The 22,988-nt window shown below is 43.5% G+C and overlaps 1 protein-coding gene across 1 annotated transcript in view; it reads right to left on the bottom strand.

Moving 5' to 3' along the window:
- THSD7B (thrombospondin type 1 domain containing 7B) overlaps positions 1–22,988 on the bottom strand; it is a 1,756,834-nt gene that overhangs the window by 298,359 nt on the left and 1,435,487 nt on the right. The window lies entirely within an intron of this gene.

The following is a 22,988-nucleotide window of genomic DNA, read 5'->3' as shown; positions in this document are numbered from 1 at the left end:
CGCGTGATTTGTAGGTACATTTTTATATACAAATATCAATGAACAAGTATTCACCTAGAGACCTGTCACCACACAATATAACTCTATACTGCAGGTCGGACATTATTTAACTTAAAAGAGCATCATCGCTCACTAACACGTATAGAAGAAGAGGGTACAAAAATGTCCCATTAGCTAGACAGAATATATGTAATTTATGTCAGTATGTTTGACCTTGCGATGTTTATATATCTTTATCTAGGTTTTAGGTAAACCTTATAAGTCCAATGTTCTTTACATTAATCCCTACAGGACTCACTTCTATATTATTCACAAATCAGCTCTAGTTATACACCCTAGTTTGTGAAAAACGGTGTGTTTTTTCTTTTATGTTGAAACGAGTAGTTACACTATTCTTTCGTAATAGAACTGGACAACAACGAATAAATAACTGAATAATGCGGTTTCCCAATAAATAATTAACATTTTGAGGAACTATTTCCTCTCAAAACAAAGTACAAAAATGATGGGCCAATGTGTAATTTACGAGTTCCTTTCCCTTGGTAGCTTGTCTAAAATTGTAGAATGCGGCGGAATCTGAATTAAGTGATTTATTGGCATCGTTTGGAGGAAAGCTGTCAATTTACTCCCGTAGGCCTACACTTCAATTTGGGGCAACATTCCAACTTTTTAGTGGAATTCACAGAGAATTCCAGGACAGCTGTGGCTGTCACAGATTCTCAGGAGTAATTATGTAACTGTGTGAATTCCAGGCTATTCACAGGCAAAAACATGCACAATGGATACAAAATGTTTCCTTGTCCTCATCTCTGCTGTTTAACACTGAGCGCATGTATGTCCTGCGTCTGTCTCTCTCCTGCTCATCTTTTCTTCATTCCTTAACCTGTGCCCACCTTCCAACCATCTCGTGTGTATCTCCCACTTTCTGATTCTGAGCACGGCTACTGCTTGGTTTCATAATCTCTCCCCCATTTCTTCCTGTTCTTTCAACCCCTATCATATTCCACCACACTTGAGTCTTGTTGTTATTGGGTTCGTCAATACCAGATGTTTTTAAATTGTGCCGGTACTGGTAAAGCTAATGGAGGTAGTCACCAACTTTGAATTGATTTTTTTCTATGGTTAGAAGATAGCCATCATGCTGGCAGTAGACATAATGTGAAAACTATTTTTGAAAGTATGGAAAAAACCTTCTGAGGTATCCTGATTTAATTTTTTTATACTTCAAACAATGTGTCCATGTTGCATTGACATGCAACGTGATGGTTTCTTCGAACTAATAAAAACAACTATTCAAGCTGTCCGAGCACCGCTATTTGATTTGCCACTTCCAGCACAATTTTAAAATGCATTACTGGCACAGAAAAACCAACTGCTTTGCTAATACTTGTTATTTATGAGCAGAGAGCTGCTACAACTGCAAACCTCCGTTTGGCCTGGATTACTGAAAAAGCCTGTTTTCATTTCAATGCAATGGACAGCCCTGATCACTTGCTCCCAATCCATGCTCCTCCAGATGCTTCCTTTCCTCCTTCTTTCCTGCTGCCGCTGCCATATCTCGTCGTTCTACCCAGCCTGCTCAGTTTGGCTTCCGCTTCCGGGTAACCAAGCAGGTTTGTCGGCTCCATCGGCTATGTCGGCTCCCTGAAGACGCCAAAAGCTACCCGCCAGTTTATCCAGCTCGGCCAGCTCGGCCCCCGCACCAGCCCCACATTACCATCGGCACCCATATTTGCATTGGTGTCGGTGGCCGGAGGCTGGAGGCCTCATCGTGGTGTTTGGCACTCCAGTTTTTGCATCCGGGTACTCGTCAGCACCCAACAGTGCCTGAAGGCTGGTTAGTTAGACACTTGGCTGTTCAGGTGGATGCAGAAAGTTTGGGCCCTGAGATTCTAGCAAGCCTTTGATGGTGTGACGAGGGGGTACACTTCCGCTGCAGATCCGCCATCCCGCTTCTAGTGCCTGGTAGGGCTTGGCAGTGTCCGGTGCGGGGTGGTCTTGAGGGAGGGTCCCTTGACTCGACGTGACTGTTGACGGTCCTTTATAGAGCTTTCCAGAAAAGCCTCCTGAGAGAACACTGGAGATTATTGGAGGAATATTAGAGGAACTTTGGGATATGCAGTGAGGTTAGGTGTTGAGGTGGCAGTGTTAGCTGGGTGTATTCCTGAAAGAGGTAAGCCTAACTTTTCCTTTTCCTTTTGTTATTATTATTATTATTATTATTATTATTATTATTATTATTATTATATTATTATTATTATTATTATTATCCTTGCCTAGTTCTATTTGCCTTGATGTGAATACCTCTCCTCGTTTATCGGCCCCTGTGCTCCACTCCAAAAGGCCCCTCCTTGGCGTACAAAAAGATAAATAGCAGGGGAGAGCCAGTAAAAAGAATAAAATTGAAGGGAAGAAAGGGTCTGGTCAACATGCTCAAAGTACTTTATCAAGTGGAGAGGCTCCACGCTCAGCCCTAGTAACCTCAATAAGGAATTTTGTTTTTAAGCAATTTCATAACGAAGCCCAACTGCCCTCAGAGGAGGGAGTAAACTCACCCCATGGGCAGCCCGGTGCGGCGGACTTAGCAATAGACTTTGACACAGACGTTTTATGCACAGCATTGGATGATGTACAAACAGCCAATCTTTCAGTGTCTCCATCCCAGACCACAAGTGTGTCCGCAAGTAGGGGTCCAAGTAGTGACCCAAGATTGTCTTCTTCTGCTCATCTGAATATCTCATTATCATCATCATTTTTTCCTGATGACTCCAGTCACTCCCAGTTGTCTTGTTGAGAAGATTAACAGGATGAAGCTAGCCTTATGTCTCCATATAAGGCTCCCATGGTTCAAATCAAATGGACCAATCAAACTCTTTTCGAATGCTCAAATATCTTCTGCAGAAATGGCTACAGAGCCCTGGGGGTCGATAAATGCTATTCCAGGGAAATCTGAATGTCAGTTAAATGTGGAAGGATCTGTCTATATCTCAAAATATCCTATGCTTGTGAGGAAAAGGCATCATTGTTTTATCCCCTCCAAATTCACCACAAGGTTCTACCGTACAATGGGGGTAAGGTCTCAGAATAGATTGCTTGGGTCCCGTGCCCCTTTCTGTAGGCAAAAAGAAACACTTGCATATAAAAAGAAAGCCCGATAATGGTGCCTGTTCCCAACTTCAACATTCCAGACCTCTTGGTGGTAGCACCGTGGATGTACTTCCATGCAAAAAGAAATATAAAAAGGTAAAACAAAATGTAAAAACTCACCCTAAAACTAGTTTTGATCCTACCCCTACTTCCCGGGCAGTCCATTCCATATCTTCTGATGAAGTTCAATCAGCAGTTTTCAGTAAGTTGGTTGAGTCTCGGCCTCAGAATAAGTAGCCCAAAGAACCCCCTTCTGTTTATGAACCCTCCCTCAGGCCGTAATTAGCAAGTTCCATACTATTGCTCGATATCACTCATTGAGGAAAAAAAGCAAAGCAACTTCGACCTTTGAATCTCTCCAATATTCTTCACCTATTCCAACAAATTCCTTTCCTTTCAGGGATAACTTCATTGGACCCAACGTCTTTTGGGTTCCAACTGGGCGAATGAAGTAGAGAAGTTTCCAAAGTTTTTTTATCTCCCTAGTACTTAAGGCCAAAGAAGATTTAGTAAAAGTACGTCTACGGTCCTATGCCCCATAAAAAAGAGCCCCCAACTATCAGCACCCCAACCAGGCTCTCTTTCACCTCCCATTCTGAATATGCATAGTGGGTTATCTGCTACTCAGTGAGAATGATCTATACCAAATATCCCGCTTCGAAGGCCCAAAGACACACAGCAAAGTAGTCACCCATCCACAAATCTAAGAGTGGTCATAGTAAAAGACAGACCATTCTCACAGTCTAGGCAATCAGCATGGGCTCAAGGTAATAGGTTCTCCCCCGTGCAGCACCTGTGGGAGGACGGTGACTGAAATACAAGGCCTAGTTTACCCTAGAACGAGGGGTCCTCTCAATACCTGAGAATCCTGAGCTGGAATATCCATGGGTTCAAACACTTGAGGAACAGTGGTACTCTGGAAGAAAGCTGGAACCATTCCATCTGGTATTCTTTCAGGAGTTTTGGTTAATACAGGACCAGGCTTCATGGTTTTAAATAGTAAAGACCAGTCCTGGGGTGAGGGGAGAGCATCTGCGGGTGGACTAACACTAATATCAACCAAGGTGATTACGAGACCATTAGAGGTCATAAATGCCTTGAGTGGTTTGCAGTTATCAGTGATTGAATTGGGTGTGGGTAAAAATGCCCTCAGATATTTTTTACTCATAAATGTTTATATCCACAAAGAAGATCATTGGCAAATGAAAGGCTGGTTAGAGTAATTTAAATCTCCTTTCCAGCATTTAGTGGTGAAATATCCGAAAGCAGTGATAATAATGGCTGGGGATGTTAATGTCCGTCTCTTCCCTGTACAGTGAGATCAGCACCTGGAAAAAGCATTGGATTCATATAACATTCCCCCAGCACCATATCCCCATGGTACCAACAAAAAAGAGGCTAAAGTGTTGAGTCAAAGGCTGGCGAGCCATGGTTTGATTTATTTAAATCGAAAATTCAAAAAGGACTCATCAGCAGCGGCAACCTTCCGGCAGGGTCAGGCTTTGGACCCTATTGATTATATGGCAAAATATGAGGGTAGTGACCACTGGGCAATTATAGCAGTCCTTGACCTGTGTAAGCCAATATCCCCTGAGAGGGTTCTGCCTTGAGAGATGTCCTACCATCGTAGGCTCACAACACACTTAGATCCTATCCATCTTCAGCAACTAGCCTCCCTTCAGCTAGAGGAGTTGATTGATATTCACCCTATTTATGTGGATGATGTTATTGTGTGGTACTATAATATTGTGCAATAGGTTTTGGGCTGCATTTCAGTCAATATATGTGAAAAGGGAGTGCAGGCAGAATCCCATCCGAAGGAATTAGGGGGCTGGTTCGACTCGGATTGCCAAAAGTTGAAACAAATGGTGAGACAGGGAGCAAAGAGTGCTGGGTATCTTAACATCTCCCCATCCACCCATGAGTTAGCTAACTTAAACACCAGTATAAATCCCTTGTGCAGGGAAACAAGACAGCTTTTTACCATAGTAAGTGGGATGCGATGCAGAAAATCATATCATTAACTGACCAGCAACAATTCTGGAAAAAGGTCAATGAGTTTAATGGCCAAAATAGGGGCACACTTGACTTTATGATTCCGGAAGCCCAGTGGGCCTCTTATCTGACACACTTATATAGGGGACCTTCTAGCTCAGACGGACCTCAGAATATTTATGGGGAAACTCATCCAGTTATATGGTTCTCAGTGAAGAAAGTAAAGGCTGTTATTGAGAGGCCCTGATAACGTCCCAGCAGTAATAATCAAAACAAATTGTGACTGGTGGGCTGTGCCACTAAAACTAAGAGAATTCCACTAGAACAAGGGGGCTTTTGTGAGGGTTATTCCACCATAGATCAATGTTTTGCTCTATGGGCTATTTTTTAAAAGGCTGTGTTGCTGCTTTATAGATTTTTGGCCAGCCTTCAATTCTGTGGATAGGGATAATCTGTGGAGAAAACCTGCCTCCTGGAACCTACCACTAAATCTTCTTGGGGCACTCCAATTCTTGCACTGTGGCAATTGGGCTTGGGTGGAGTTAGATAAGTCGGTTGGTTATATCAACGAATTTCTTTTGACAACGGCCTGCGCCAGGGGTGCATTTTAGCGCTCTTGCTTTTTAGTTTATTCTTGGCCGGCCTCCCAACTTTTATTTCCCAATCTGAGTTCTTCTCACCAAAAATCGGAAACCAGCATATTTCTTCTCTGCTTTATGTGGACGACCTGGTATTATTGGATTATACCCCAATTGGTTTGCAGAGGAAACTCAATGCCCTGGCAACCTATCGGAAAGCAGAACCAGCTCCATATCAATTTGGAAAAGACCAAGATCATGATCTTTGGAAAAAAGGTACAGAGTTTTTCTTTGTATCTAGATACGCAGGTGGTGGAGCAGGTTGATCAATATAAATATCTGGGCTTAATCTTTAGGAGAAATCTGAATTGGGGTGCGCATTTTGATGCTCCAAAAGAAAAGGTCCTATTGCAGGCCAGCTGCCTGTCAAGATTCAATGGTAGGTTCGGGGGCTATCTCATATCCCACTATTAAAGGCTTTTGAAGGGGAGATTCCTCCACTCGGCCTGTATGGGGGAGAGGTTTTTTCTCTTGATCCAACCTATGAATGGGATTGATTGGAAGGGGTAGTACTTAAAAGACTTTTATCGCTCCCCCAAGGTACCATGGTTCAGCCCATAAGGAGAGGGTGCAATCCTGGAACATGGCGGCCTCTACTCAGGCTCTAGGATATTTTAACACATTGTTGGAGGATGATGAGTTGGTAAAGTCACCAAATTGTGTTGGGAAGAGATCCAAAGCAGTGAAAGGATGTGGGCAAAGGGTGTAAGAACCAGAATAATTGCACATAGGATTCTCCATTTAAATAGTGGTACAGTTACATCTTGACTCCCCTTTCCAAGCAAACGATCACTGATAGAATCTGCTGTTACGGCATCTGAATCGATTGACCTAGTGTATCTAAAAAAGAGATCATCCATTAGCCTCTTGATTGCTACATTGGGCCAGGATAGTGTATTTTCTTATCAATCACGGTTACCAGACCCAGGATTGAGGAATGAAATATTAAGTGCTAGGGTGGGATGTAATCCAATTTACTCATCACGCCCACACAGGATCAGGGTGCATAATAATAGTGGCCTATGCCCCTACCCCATGAAAGTTAAATGTACCCTTACGCATTTTCTTATGGATCTCGTCCTTTATTATGCAAATTCAATTACGTTTTTAAGACCCTTATTTTTTAAATATGATGATCTCCATGGGAATAAAGCTGTGGACTTATTGTCCGAAATGCATTACCTTGATGTGACAGTTGGAATTGCTCGGTTTTTATGGTCTGTCAAACAGAATTTTAATTATGAAATGTAGGGGATTGGGGGGTAGGGTAGTTAGGAGGGGGGTCCTTTCAATGTTTTAACTGTAAAGTGTGCCTTGTTTTAGAATGTTTTATGGACAAATGTCTAAATAAATTTGTTATTGAACTTGAACCTGTTTTAATTTCAATGCAATGGACAATGTTGAAAAATTATGATTATTTTTTGTATATCTCATCTATATCGGAGATTGTTACACTGGTTTCTAGCTAAGCACAGCACATCTTTTAAACTTTTGTGCCACAAAGCACTTTACTCCACTCTACACCAGTGGTGGCCAGTAAGGTGCAGCAAGAGTGCAGTGGGCACACACTCACACAAACTCAAACCCAGCACATACAAATGCACACACTTATTCAAAGTATGCATGTACAAGAACACAAACATTCATACATACATACACACAGTCACGCACCCAACAGTACAAAAAAAACCATACTGAACCATATCTCAGGTGGCAGTAGAGATGCCTCTGGTGTTTCCTGAAGGAAAGAATGGAAAAAGACTCTGCCACATTTTCTCATTAGCTAACCTTCCTAAAGGAGGAAAGTGGGATGGTGTCAGTGAGATTTGCTGACCCCACCACACTCTGTGATGAGCCTCACTGATTTACACACAGTCCTGGGCTCTTCAGGGCTTAAATATGAAGTACCCAAGTCCGAGAATATCAGTAACAGAGTGCCTTGTCATGAGGGAGAGGCTCACAGAACAATTGGCAGAATATGTCACACCCACTGGGCTGTGAAATCTACAACCTTTTGGCTCAGGCAGCCAAGACCTGCACACATAGCACATGCATAGCGCCTGGATGCCTGACCCAAATATAAAATAGTCAGACTGACATTTGTGGGGCTCTTCCATTCTTAACAACTGGCCGCTGCATTGCTACTGCACATTTCTCTCTTAGTTATGCTCTTATTTATAGACTGTTATTCATAATCTACTGTCTTCCCTGTGACAAGCCAACTAGGGCTTCTGGCAGTTCCAAGAAGCTGCCTGGCTACCTTGGGGGAACCACACCTTTCTAAGCGCGATAACAAAAGGTAGAATGTAGTGCATCTTAACCTGAAACTTAAGGCTGACCTTGGCAGCTTTAGGACACATGTAAACATGTGTTTCTTTTCCAACTAAAGACTATCCATTTCTTTTAATGCTCCAGTGTGTCACACATTTCACAGGACAAAGGTACCCTCAGGGCGAACATAGCGCTTTACAAAACAAAAGGAAAATACAAAAAAATATATATATTTCAGAGCAAGTAAATCCAGCCCTCTCCTTGTCTCCTTTTAAGGCCTTCCTCATAGTTAACCAATAAACTAAGGCTGTATATCCTTCTGTGAACTTGCAGTGTTAAATCGAAATAAAATGAAAGCAGGACGATATGATGTCAGGAATTGCTTACATTCGCCAGAACAGGGAAGTAATCGTATACTAACACTATACACAACTTAGTGCAATGTTTACTAACAGAATAGACCATGAAGTTCTTCCTTTTGTGCACGATCTTTGTCGTCTCTGAACCTTACAATGTATTTGTTTTGTAGATGCTATTAAGAATGTCATAGTAAATACAGTAAAACAAGAGATCTTGCGTCCTTGAATCCAACTGAAAAGAGCAAGCAGAACTCCTCCCATCAAACAACACTGTCCCGTAGGCTGAGCCGAGCTGAAATGTCAATTTAAATTGGCCACCCAAGGCAGCTAAAACACCTCATCACTTTCTGATCTGCCATGGTCTAGGTCCAGCCTTCCAGTTCTCTTGCCAGTTTTAATGTGACAGGAATATCATATGTGGCAGCACATGAATAGAAATGCAGAGATATCTGTCACAGAGAGTAGACTGCCTCTCTACTCCCAAGACTCGAAATGCCCACCTCTTTCCAGTATCTTAAGACCAATCTGACAACATGACAGTGCAGCAAAGCAAGCCCTAAGGGTAGGGTGCCTCATTGTCACTGTAGCAGAGAGAGCTGGCAAAGGGATGGGGACTTCCTCTACAGTTTTAATGAGGACTCAGAATTATTTCCAGTATGTAACCCATTCTGCTAGGCCTCCGTTTTCCAACTCCACCCTTAAATGTATTTATTTAAACTCAAGCTATGATTGAATTTCTGAATCCTAAACCATGTAACACACAATTATAGGGGTTCACAGATATACACAATAAAACTAAACCCTGAAATAGAATTAGTGCGATAGATTTATGACAGAAAAAGAGATGCACATTCTCCATTGCCTACGTGTCATAATATTTTATTTTGCATTTCTATAATCCAACCATCATTGCTACATGCAGTACAGCGCATTCTTTCTCAGGGTACCTTTTTCTATAGATCTGTAAAGGACACCATCATCATTAATGTTGTAAGTAGAAAGTTTCTACAGAGTTAAGCTTCAAAATGGTTTGCATGAGTTAATGTGAGCTTAAAGTGAATCGGATATTGGAAGATCTTTTGTGTTGTTTTCTATGCACAAGTGGGTGCGGCAAATTATTTTTCATTTTTTTCTTTTGATTCGGGGTTGACTGTCCATTGTTTGAGTCTTGTGTTTTTTTCTATATATACATAACACTCCATGCCACCTTCTTATGATGTGACGTTGCTCATGTGATGGTGTTCTAAGTTTCGGCTACTTTTTATGAGTATGTTTAAGGAGTGTATGTATTGATGTATCACTGCCATTGTTGTTTTTGCACTTTGTCAGGTACCTTGGTTTTGGAGCCAAGTTGTTCACATGAAGGTGAGAACGTTCTGTCATGTGCCTGCGGTGTGATTTTAGGTGAGAATTGAACAATGGGGAGGCATGGTGGTAGGCTAAACTGTTACCTTGCTTCTGAATATGTAATGAAACCCAGTAAGGGTAGCAAACGTGAACAGCAATGGTCGTTACTGAACAGCCACGGTCGGCAGTAGGAGTTCCTGCTGGGCGGTGACATGGGTAGGGGGAGGGGCAGGGTGGGGGGTAGTAATGTATGGATTACGGAGTTTAACAGGTAAGTATAAATAAAACGAATTTCGTTGCGCGCACTGCATCGCATTTGGTGATGCAGTGCGAGCAACGAAATTCGTTTTTATTTATTTATATGTTTACTTACCTGTTAAACTCCGTAATCCATACATTACTACCCCCCACCTTGCCCGCCCCCTCTCCACGTCACCGCCCTGCAGGAACTCCTACGCGGCTGTTACTGAGGGTTAGTAGAGAACAGAATGACACATACAAAAGGCATCAACTCCAGTATATCATTTGACCAGAATATCGTGCTCAAAATATTTTGAGTACCAGAATATCGGGGAACAGAATATTGAGAGAAAATATTTAGATTTTTACAATATATATGAACATTGGTGTTATATTGCTTAATAAATTATTATGTTTTAGATGTTAATTAAAGCATTCTAATTTATGTATATTTATGTTGTAATCTAGTGTAGAAAGATCTGCCAGATTATTGTTTTAATTTACATTATTTTTTAGATATGTTATATTTCTTCAGTTGTGTATCATTGGAGGTAGGTGGTAGTGCTTTTTATGAAGTTTTCTTAATGAGTGATAAATTAATTATTTCATTATATTTTTTAATTGCTTATTATTGAACTTTTGTTTCATACATTATTTTTCAGTTCATGGGGTTATTTGGGAGATTGCCTGGATAGTCTTTTTTTTAAAAGACATAACAATTCTGAAAACAATTTTTATGTTTATTTATATTATTGATTTACATTTTAATTTTCTATTCCATAGTTTTTCATAGATTTTAAAACATTTTATTACTATATTAGAGTTCATTTTTTTATGAAAAAAATAATGAAGCAGTATTTATTGGGTGAATTGGGTGAGTACTATGGGGGATATCAGCAACGAACTGCAATAAATAATGCATATCGTGCTTTTATTTAACGCCAGCTATCGCCGGATTAGATCGCCGAGAAATTACGTTATTTACAACGCTTATCTCCACAGCGATGTCAAATCCGGCTATAGCCGAGAAATGCAGGATTATCGCTGGGAATCTAGCGATAATCCTGCAGCGATAGAGGAATCCTTAGTGATAGGGCTAAGTTGATTTAGCAGTTCAATTCACCTCCCATGTCAAATATAGGTTAGTCAGGATTTATACAGAAGTTAATAACCAGCGATAACTGTGGTTCGCTTGGCTTCCACTATCGCTATGGTGTCCTGGGCGGGCTTGTAAATACAGCGAAGGACAGATAGCAATATTTTTAATGTAGTTTAGTTAGGGAACGTCTACTTTGCATCTCATTAGCGATGTATATCGCTCAGATGCGTAGCGATAAAAAATCGGCTGCTAACATGCGCAGATGCATGTTAGCGCCACCTTGTTAATAGGGCAATAAGATTATCGCCGCTAAAGCGGTGATACTGACCTTGCTAATAGGCCCCTTTAGTTTTTTATGTCAATTCTTTTTCAGAAATATTGAGCAATTGTAGGAAATTTCATGTAGCAAATGGTAAATAGGTTTAAAAAAAACTAGATATGGTCTGGAATTTGGAGTCTGGAATAAAATGTAATTGAACTCGTCATGAGTGATGTAATATGTGAGGTCCTAAGCAGTACATGATGGGAGTACAACCTTCAGTTATTTAACTCATCTTATTTCAATACCTATAGTATAATGTCACATTAACCATTTTTTAATCAAATTCTTGTTTTCTCTTTTTAATGATCTTAACATCATAATATCATACCTAACCATGATCTCACTCATCACTTTAGCTTTTATCTGCCTTCCACCTAAACTTGGGAACTACCCAGAGTTCTCTCCTTCTTTTTTGCATAATTTATGCTCACCTATGCCTGCAAAGGTATTGTTTTGACTTATACCGGGTTCTCCCTTGTGCCTGGACAAAGTTAAACCTCTCTGAAGAGCTGTAATGACAAACGTGTCAGGGGTTGCTTTTATTTATTTCAGGTTGGCTTGGATGGTATTTTACCATTCCAAAGCTGTAATACAGTGCCTGGAGTGGTAAATGGCTTTTGTCTTTTTACAGCTCGGCGTGGAAAGCACTGTGCTAATCCTATGCTTAAAGACTTTGCTGTACAAATGGCAAAAGTCTTTGCCCATTTCTATCTCGCCGTGGATAGCACTGTGCTAATCCTATGCTTAAAAACTTTGATAGAAAAGCAGACATTTGAGGTGAGCAAATGTAGAGTGTCACTTGTGTTGAGGGTGCTCTATACATGAACTGCCTTCCACCTAAACTTGGGAACTACCCAGAGCTCCCTCCTTCTTTTTTGCATATATATATATATATATATATATATATATATATATATATATATATATATATATATATATATATATATATATATATATATATATATATATATATATATATGTATATATATATATATATATATATATATATATATATATGTATATATATACAAAATATATATATATTCGCACTTAGGACGTACTTTACATAGGAAAAGTGATGCTTGTTTTGCCAATAGCTTTATTGTTGTTTGACAAATCTTAAACAAAATGTTCTAAATTAGTACGCCACTCACTTCAGCTGCCATCTTGAAGGTTAGGGGGTGAATCGTCATGTGTGGGCCAATAAAAAGGCAGGGTCCCAAAATGTGTTTTTTTACCCATTCAGTTTCCCGTAGGGATTTTGAACATGACTACAGCCCGAATTGCTAGACGGAAATTCATCAAATGCATTAGATTGCTAGCTTTTGGTCCTGAAAGCAGTTTTTGAGATATTAAAAGCAAACCAAATTTGTAAATCTATGTATTCAGACCCTCTGTGAATCCAAATGATCTTGTGCAGGGATAACAGATCTGATTAGCTGCCAACACTTCAACCAGTAAGTGTTAACTGCCATTTTGGGACTCAGACTCAACCAAGTGTGAGAAACAAAATGGAAAAAAAGAAGAGGTGGGAGGACAGGAATGCCCTGATCCACTAACTCTAGTGCTGGGCTCCCACAGCGTCCCTACCAGGGCAAAAAAGCATAAAAAAAAAAATCCCCAGAAATCATGGGTGGGTCTGCTAATCTGGTGCCATTTTTAAAAAACCATGCACAGTCTCCCTTGCTTGTTTTTGTTTTAGCTGCCTGGTGGGCCAGGACATCGCGGCAAGCATATTAGGAATTCATAGGGAGGAGGGCACGCAGCCCCCCTCCATGCAGTTAAAATTCCCCATCTCCCTGGCACTTTAATTATGTGTAGGAGGGGAGCAGCGCAGACCAGCTTCCAGGGGATCCAACGAGCCCCCAAGACCACCACATCCCAGGGGACCTTGCAAATCCCCCTCATTGCCCGTAAGGGCCCTCAGGACCACCACTGCCCGGGGGCCACAGATATATTAGTCCACATGGCCCACCTTCCAAGGCTTTCATCCATTTTCTAGAAGGAGGGGGTCTTGTGGCCCCCTCCCGGGTTCTTCTCGGCCCGGGGACCACCACCTCTCTGGGGCATGGTCTTGAAAATGAAAGGAGGGGACAGAGCACCCCCGTCCTAGAGCCAGGTCCACCTCAGGGCCAGCTCCCCATCTCCTTAAATGCCCACCTTTGGGAGACAGCAGTATGCTTTTATTTGGCAGGAGTTTTGACAGCTTCCACCATGTGAGAGCAAACTGTAACTCTGCTCACAGCAACTAATCAACCTATACAACCACTCACACACCTACAAAACCACTCACACACCCACTTTCTGACTCACAGCCACTAACATACCCACTAACTGACTAATACCGCGTCTCACACTCTCATGCTGAGAGGATATATGTTATACTTAAGAATTAATTTTTTTCCAGTTTTGAGTGGAAATCGTTAGAGAGCGTTAGGGGAAGCATCGAGCTCAGGTAATTGACCAATGGGGAGATCATCATTTTTATCGTCTCTATCCGACCCCACCATGTAATGAATCGCGGCGACCAACCATCCAAGATTCTTTTAATTTTCGCTAGTGTGGTCGATTCATTGTGCTTGAGTGTACTTAGTATGTTGTCGGTGAATTCTATTCCTAGGTACTTAATGACATCCGGTTGCCAGGCTAGACCTGAATTTCCAAGGACCTCTTTGGTAGTATGTACATTAAGGGGTTTAACTTCGGATTTGTCCTTGTTTAACTTATAGCCGGACAATGCCGAGTACTTACTGATGGAGGACATAAGCCCCTTAATTGATAGGGTTGGGTGTTCTGTGGCTATTAAGATGTCGTCGGCATATGCCGCTAGTTTTATCTGAGTGTTTCCGAATGTGACACCTGCGATGTCCTCATTTTTCTATGTTGTCGGTGAGTAGTGGCTCAAGAGCCAGCAGAAATAGAACCGGTGAAAGTGGGCAACCCTGTCTAGTTCTTTGGAATAGGCGGAACGGGTCAGAGAGTGTTCCATTAATAGATATACGGGCAGAGGGGGCGGAGTATAAGGCCATCACCATTTTAATGAAAGAGTTACCCAGATTGAATGCGCCCATACAATGCTGAAGAAATGGCCATGAGACTTTGTCGAATGCTTTCTCAGCATCTAGGGTTATTGCAACCATCGGCATTTTGCAGTTTTTCGCTTTTTCAAGTATGTGGCATAGGAGTCTGGTGTTGTCATTCGACATCCTGTGTTTCAAAAATCCTACTTGTGACGGACTTATCAATTTGGGCAGCACGGCGTTTAGTCTAGTTGCTAAGATCTTGGCATAGATCTTGCAGTCAATATTTATGAGTGAAATGGGGCGGTAATTTTTTGTCTGGAGGGGATCTTTCCCTTCCTTGGGTATAACAATTATTGTGGCTTCACTCATCGAGGGAGAGATACTCCCACTGGTGGCGGTGGAGTTGAACATGGTTTGGAGTGTCGGGGAGAGTTGGCTGTCAAAGGCTTTGTAGAAAGAGGCAGAGAAGCCATCAGGGCCCGGGGCTTTGTTGCTTTTGAGGGTTTTTATGGCCGTCAAGATTTCTGTGATGCTGATGGGGGACCCTAGATTTAATTCGTCTATCTCTGAGAGTCTGGGGAGGTCTAGGGCCTTTAGGTAATCTATACATGACTGTGGGTAATTACCTCCTTCCTCTGGCAGGGGAAAAAAGCCAGGATCAGCATGAAAAAGCTACGACTAGATAAATCCTTGGGTGGCGTCAATCTGGCCGACTTTAGACTCTACCAGACCGCCTTCCTGGCCAGGCAAGGTGCGATCTGGCTCACACCACAGCCTGATTACACACCTGTGTGGTTACACATCGAAAAATCCCTAGTGGAAGGCCTTGACCCCTCCTCCCTCCTTACCACCAAAGTGCGTCCCGATATCGACTCTAATATCATATTTAAAAACACTAAGAACTCCCTCCTCCATATAAGTAAATCTCTACCCCATCAATTTCGCAATTCAAAGTGGGAATCTCTATGGCGGAATAACACTATAACATACAAAGGTAAACCGCTGTATAATCCTTCTTGGATCAGGAAGGGAATACACTTCCCTCACCACCTCTACGAGGGCCAAACACCACTCACATTCAAGGAATTACAGGATAGATTTCAACTCGAGAACATTGACTTCTACTATTTTCTACAAGTTAAGGTGGCCCTAACCAAAGCAAACTTGGGCAACACATCCCCCTCACTCCCTGGCCTTTTATCCACCCTTAATAGACTTGGCCACCAGGTATCCAGAATGTACAAAATGATCAAACCACAGACATCTAACCTGGTCTCTGCATTACAATCCTATTGGGAATCATATTCCTCCACTCCCACATCTGATAACGAGTGGGCCAGAATTTGGGAATCGACCACAAGACACAAAATTAGCCCAACTCTATCCCAAACTAAATTCTGGCTCCTACACAAAGCCTTTTGGACCCCCAGGAGACTTTTTCTGCACAACATCAAAGACAATGACTCCTGCTGGAACTGTTTGGAAGCGGGAGGAGACCTTGAACATCTAATATTTAAATGCCCCCGGGTTGCCACATACTGGGACAGGATATTTGACTTTGTTAACAAAGCCCTGCACGTTTCTCTCCCGAGAGAATTTGCTACTCTAGTTATGGGTTCTTCCAAAGCTGTCACTTTAAATGAAAATGACAAAGCCCTACTTGATCTTTTACTGACGGCGGCGGTTAAAGTCATAACGTCCAACTGGAAAAATACAGCCAAAGCCTCCTTCCCCCATTGGCTCAACTGGGTTTCTAACCTCAGGGGTGCCGATACCATTGCACTTGCCTCTCACCCCTGGCGCCCACAACACAGGAAAATATGGGTCTCACTTGACGCTCACTTTGATCTCTTCAAACCTCCGTGAGACACCTAAAACATTGTTGTGGCAAGCAATTTCTCAATATGTCATTTGATGGTTGTGATTCACCCTGCTGTGCTATATGACCGATCTGCCTGCTGACATATGCCTTCGTGTTGTACGGACTTGATGCTTGATTGTCATTTTCTTTATTTACCTGGTACTTTTTTCCCCCCCGCATGTTATGTTTACTCCATATTATGTTACTTCACCGCTTCTCGATTTATTATGTACTTGTACCATGGACTTTATCTGCTATTATTTGTTCTGTTCATATCAATACCAAACTCTCTCAATAAAAAAAATTTGTGAAATAAAAAAAAAAAAAAGAATTAATTTTTTTAAACCTTAGTAATTCACTAGAAAACCAAGGATACAGGGAGGTTATAGTTAGAAAATAACATAAAATACATCGAAATTCACTGAAAAAAACAAAGCTTATAGGGACTCTATAGTTAGGAGATAGTATTTAACCAACTTAGAAATTCACTTAAACAAATTACTAGTCTCACTGTACTACTAATGAGTTATACTGTTTCTAACATATGTCACTTAATTGGGTTTGGCATTGTCTATATCAGTATGTGAGTGGGTGTCTGAATGGCTGTAAGGGTGTGTGAGTGGCTGTCTGAATCTGCCAATGTGTGTGTAAGTACCTGTATAGGCCTTTCATTAGATATGCAAGTTGCTGTATGGGTCTATGAATGGTTTTGTGAGTGGTTTTTGGGGGTGTGAGTGGCTGTGTGAGTGGTTGTATGGGTTTGTGAGTGGTTTTATGGGTGTGTGAGTTGGTGTGGGTGTAGTTGTATAGGTGTGTTAGTGGGTTTGTTAGTAGTTGTGCAAATGTATGAGTGATTGAGCAGGTATGTGAGTAGATGTGTGAGAGGTTGTGCAGGTATGTGAGTAGGTATGTGAGAGGTTGTTTGGATGTGCAAGTAGGTGTGTGAGTGCTTTGATGGGTGTGTGAGCAGATTTGTGGATGTGTAAGTGGGTTTGTGAGTAGTTTTGTAGGTGTGTGAGAGGTTGTATGGGTCTGTAAGTGGATATGTGAGCAGTTATATGGGTGTTTGAGTTATTGTATTGATCTATGTCAAGTCAAGTCAAGTCAAGTCAAGTCAAGAGATTTATATAGCGCGCTACATACCCATAGGGTCTCAAGGCGCTTGAAGAAGGGTGGGGAATTACTTGACGAATATCCAAGTTTTAAGTTGCTTTCTGAATGCTAGGTGGTTCTGAGTAAGGCGAAGGTGAGTGGGAAGTGAGTTCCAGGTTTTAGCTGCCAGGTAGGAGAAAGATCTACCTCCCATGGTGGTTTTGTTGATGCAAGGTCCAGTGGCAAGGGCTTGGTTGGAGGATCGTAGCTGGCTGGAGGGGGTGTAGAAGGACAGTCGTGTGTTGAGGCATTCTGGTCCAAGTTCGTAAAGTGCTTTGTGTGCGTGGGTTAGGAGGCGGAAAGTAATCCTCTTATTTACGGGGAGCCTGTGGAGGTTTTTCAGGTGACCAGAGATGTGTTCTTTACGCGGGATGTCTAGTATGAGCCTGGCTGAAGCGTTCTGGATGCGTTGGAGTTTTTTCTGGAGTTTTGCGGTGGTACCGGCGTATAGGGTGTTTCCGTAGTCCAGGCAGCTCGTGACCAGTGCGTGGGTGACCGTTTTTCTAGTTTCGGTGGGGATCCAGCGAAATGTTTTTTTGAGCATGCGAAGAATGTTGAAGCAAGATGATGAAACGGCATTGACTTGTCTGGTAATCGAGAGTGAGGAGTCCAGGATGACGCCCAGGTTTCGTGCGTGGTCCGTCGGGATGGGTGCTTTTCCAAGGGCCTCTGGCCACCAAGAGTCATCCCAGGCGGAGGGGGAGGTGCCTAAGATGAGGACTTCTGTTTTGTCTGAGTTCAGTTTCAGACGGCTGTGCTTCATCCACTCGGCTACTTCTTTCATTCCTTCGTGTAAGTTGGCTTTGGCGGTGTTAGGGTCTTTGGTGAGTGAGAGGATCAGTTGAGTTTCATCAGCATAGGAGATGATGTTGAGGTTGTGTTGGCGAGCGATGGCCGCAAGGGGGCTCATTCATATGTTGAAGAGGGTGGGGCTGAGTGACGATCCTTGTGGCACGCCGCAGATGACTTCAGTGGCCTCTGACTTGAATGATGGGAGGCGGACTCTCTGGGTTCTTCCGGTGAGGAACGAGGTGATCCATTCCAGTGCTTTTCCTTGGATTCCAACTTTTCTGAGGCGCTGTAAAAGGGTGCTATGACAGACTGTGTCGAAGGCAGCGGAGAGGTCGAGGAGGATGAGGGCGACTGTGTCTCCATTGTCCAGTAGAGTTCGAATGTCGTATGTTGCTGCGATGAGGGCGGTTTCAGTGCTGTGTTTGGCTCGGAAGCCGGACTGTGAGGAGTCGAGGGATTTGTTGGTTTCGAGGAAGGTGGCGAGCTGGTTGTTGACAGCTTTCTCGATGACTTTGGCCGGGAATGGAAGAAGCGAGATGGGGCGGTAGTTTTTGAGTTCGGTGGGGTCAGCTGTGGGTTTTTTCAGAAGGGCGCTGAGTTCTGCGTGTTTCCAGCTTTCCGGGAAGTTGACGGAGTTGAGGGAGCAGTTGATGACATCTCGGAGGTGTGGTGCTATGATGGAGTCTGCTTTGTTGAAGATGTGGTGAGGGCATGGGTCAGTTGGGGATCCTGAGTGGATGGAGTTCATCAGGCGGATGGTGTCCTCAGTGGAGATTGGGTTCCAGTCATTAAGGATGTTCAAGGGGGGTGAAGGTACGGCAGAAGGTTGGGTGGGTTGGTCTCCGGGTCGGTTGTCGAAGCTGTTGTGGATGTCTGCGATTTTGTTGTGGAAGAATGAACCTAGGGAGTCGCAGAGGGCTTGAGAGGGGGTGATGTCGTTGGAGTTGGCTGATGGGTTGGTAAATTCTTTGACGATGTTGAATAATTCCTTGCTGTTGTGGGCGTTGTTATCTAGTCGGTCTTTGAATGCGGCTTTCTTGGCAGATGGGATTAGTTGGTGGTGTATGCGGGTGGCGTTTTTGAAGGCGTCCCTGGTGCTGGTGTTTGGATCTTTTTTCCAGGCCTTCTCGAGGGAGCGACAGAGTTTCTTGGATTTCTTAAGATCATCGTTGAACCAGGAGGCGTTTTTGCTGCCTAGTTTGATTTGACGTTTTTTCAACGGTGCTAGGATGTCGGCGCTGTTGGATAGCCATTGGGTGAGGTTAATGGCTGCTTGGTCGGGGTTTGAGGAGTGGGCGGGGGGGTTTAGAAGAAGCGATGAGGAGATCTGGTCGATGGTGATTTTGTTCCATTTTCTTCGCAGAGTGGGTTGAGGATGGTTGTGGATTGTGGTCTTATTGTAGATAAAGTGAACGCAGCTGTGGTCCGTCCAATGTAGAGTTGTGGTGTGACTGAATGAGACATGTTTGCTGGAGGTGAAGATAGGGTTGAGTGTGTGACCTGCAATGTGGGTGGGGGTAGTGACAAGTTGTTTGAGTCCGAGGTTGGCGAAATTGTCCAGAAGGGTGGTGGCGCTGCTGTCATTGCTCTTTTCCAGGTGAAAGTTGAGGTCTCCCAATAGGATGTATTCCTCAGAGGGGAGAGCGTGTGGGGTGATAAAGTCAGTGATGTCGTCACTGAATTGTGCACGGGGTCCTGGAGGCCGGTAGAGGAGGGTGCCTCTGAGTGTGGTCTTGGGGTCGGTGTGGATCTGGAAGTGAAGGTGTTCGGCGCTGGCGAGGTTGACGTCTGAGCTGGTTGAGATGCGGATGGAGTTCTTATGGACGATAGCGATGCCTCCTCCTGTTTGGTCGGTGCGGTCCTTACGGAGGATCTTGTAGCCTTCCGGGATGGCAATGGTGATGTCTGGGGCTGATGAGGCGTTCATCCATGTTTCTGTTAGGAAGGCGACGTCCGGGGGATGGTGTCTAGTAGATTCCAGAGGTCGATGGCGTGCCTGTGGACCGAGCGGGTGTTGAGCAGGATGCATTTTAGGTGGTTGGTGTCGGATATCTGTTGTGTGTTCGTAGATGAGGAGTTGTTCTTGGTGCCGTCGAACTTGCAGGAGTTGCAAGAGAAGGGTCCATGGGTGTGTCCAGGAGCGGCTTGGACGCAGTTGGGGGGACGGCCGGGGTTAAGGGCTAGGAGGGTGGTGGCATCGTAATTAATGCGGGAGGGGTGGGGGGTACAGGGGCCAGGGGGTCTGGCGCTGGGCGCGGTCCAGGCGCGGACGGGCGTAGACGGGCTTACCTTTGGCGCACCTTCGGCGCGGCCGTAGCGCGTGGACGCTGCACGTTAGGACATCTGCTTTTACTGGATAGTGGAGGGGGCGGAGCGTGGGCGGGTCAGCTGGGAGGCGGTAGCGGGGAGGCGGGCCAGGGGAAAGCACAACAACAAAATGGTGGGAGGGATAGGAATCGAAACCAACACAGTACAATGCCAGCTATGAAAGAATGCACTGTAAGCAGAGAAAGCGCAAAGGACTGAATACTGCTGTGAATATGTAAAAGCGCTACCAAAATGAGCTAAGCACAAAGCGCTATGATTTTACATACGAGGGCTGATTGAAGGTGCTTCAGCTGTGAGCAAATGCAGTTATGTTAAAGCGCTACCAAAATGAGCTAAGCACAAAGCGCTATGATTTTACACACGAGGGCTGATTGAAGGTGCTTCAGCTGTGAGCAAATGCAGTTATGTTAAAGCTCTACCAAAATGAGCTAAGCACAAAGCGCTATGATTTTACACACGAGGGCTGATTGAAGGTGCTTCAGCTGTGAGCAAATGCAGTTATGTTAAAGGGCTACCAAAATGAGCTAAGCACAAAGCGCTATGATTTTACACACGAGGGCTGATTGAAGGTGCTTCAGCTGTGGGCAAATGCAGTTATGTTAAAGCGCTACCACAATGAGCAAAGCACAAAGCGCCATGAGTAAGTGAAGCTAAAGAATCACAAGAGCTACGATACCACACACGAGGGCTGATTGAAAGCGCTTCAGCTGTGGCCGCTAGAAAGAAGATTGCAAGCAGGAGCCAGGGAGCGTGGGGGAGCAACCGTTCGGGACGTGAGTGGTTGTGTGGGTGTGTGATTGGTTGTGAGAGTGTGTGAGTGGGTGTGAGAGTGGTTGTATGGGTCTTTAAGTGGGTATATCAGTAGTTTGGGTGTGTGAGTGGTTGTATGAGTATGTGTTTGAGTAGTTCTAAGGGTGTGTAACTAGATGTGTGAGTGATTGTATGGAGTTATGAGTCGGTATGTGAGTGGTTGTGTGGGTGTGTTTTATGTTGGTGGTGAGTGGGTGTGTGAGTGGTTGTATGGGTATGTGAGTGGTTCTGTGGATGATGTCATCAGTGATATCATTTGAGATGTCATTGCTGATGTCATCAGTGATGTCACTGGCCATGTGATGAGTGATGTAATATGTGAGGTCCTAAGTAGTGCATTGTGGGGGGCATAAGATATAGTTAACTTAGGTAACTATAACTGCTGAATTTCACTGGTTTTATATGGGTGAAATCTGAGTCTAACTATACCATTCCTGTAACCTTTGTTTTTTTACAGTGAATTTCTACGTTTTAAAAAAAATACTAACCCTAATTAGAATCCCCTGTAACCATTGATTTTTTCAGTGTATTTCTAAGGTTTTTAAAATTCTTAATCCTAAATATAACGCTCCTGTAAACTTTGTGTTTTCAGTGAATTTCTACAGCTTTTTTTAATGTTATTTCCTAGATATAACATCCCTCTAACCTTCATTTAATTATTGAATTTCTATGTTAAAAAAATCCTAACTCTGAACTGTTACCTTTAAGAGAGGGTATGTGAGTGGCCGTATAAGTCAGTGAGTGGGTGTGTCAGTGGCTGGTTGGGTCTGTGAGTGTGTTATTGTTTTGGTGGGTGTATGAGTGGCTGCATCTGTTGGTGAGTATATGTGTGAGTGGCTGTATGGGTCTATGAGTGAGTGTGTGAGTGGCTGTAAGGGTCTGTGAGTTGATATGTTACTAGCTGAATGGGTCTTTGAGTGGGTGTGTGAGTGGCTGTATGGGACAGTGACTGGGTGTATGAGTGGCTGTATGGGCATGTGAGTGTCTTAGTGGGTATGTGAGTGGGTGTGTCTGTGAGTATCTGAGTGCCTATATGGGTGTGTGAGTACCTCTGTGGGTCTGTGAGTACTTGTGTGAGTGGGTTTATGAGTGCCTGTGTGGTCTGTGAGTGGGTCTGGGAGTGCCTGTGTGAGGGGGTGTATGTTTGCCTGTGTGGGTCTGTGAATGTCTGTGAGTGTCTGTGAGTGTCTGTGTGGGTTTGTGAGTAGATGTGTGCATGCCTGTGCATGTCTATGAGTAGATGTATTAGTGGTGCTATGGATTTGGGGCATTTGCATTCCTAAGGTATTTAAAAAGGAGAACCATGGACTCTGTTCTCACCAGGAGAGGAAGAGGAAGAAATCACTCATCAGAGTCACTACACATGTGCTTCAATAGATCAATGATGAATTCACCTTGCTTAAGAATTTCATATTGTTTTTTTCTATATGGGACACGAGTGGAAACACACTTGCTTTGCCTTCGCCAAGCCCAAGAATTTGGATCATTGTCCTTTACAAAGAGGAGCTTCAACTTGGGCACCTGCAATGTTTATGTTTGTAAGTGATACCTGTTGAAGTTTAATTTCTTTGAAATGAGCATCAGGGTCAGAACGGAACCTCACC

This window comes from Lissotriton vulgaris, chromosome 2_1, assembly GCF_964263255.1.
Source record: "Lissotriton vulgaris chromosome 2_1, aLisVul1.2, whole genome shotgun sequence".
Lineage (NCBI taxonomy): Eukaryota > Metazoa > Chordata > Amphibia > Caudata > Salamandridae > Lissotriton > Lissotriton vulgaris.
The sequence above is the reverse complement of the archived record's forward strand: the minus strand, read 5'-3'. Positions and strand labels throughout refer to the sequence as shown.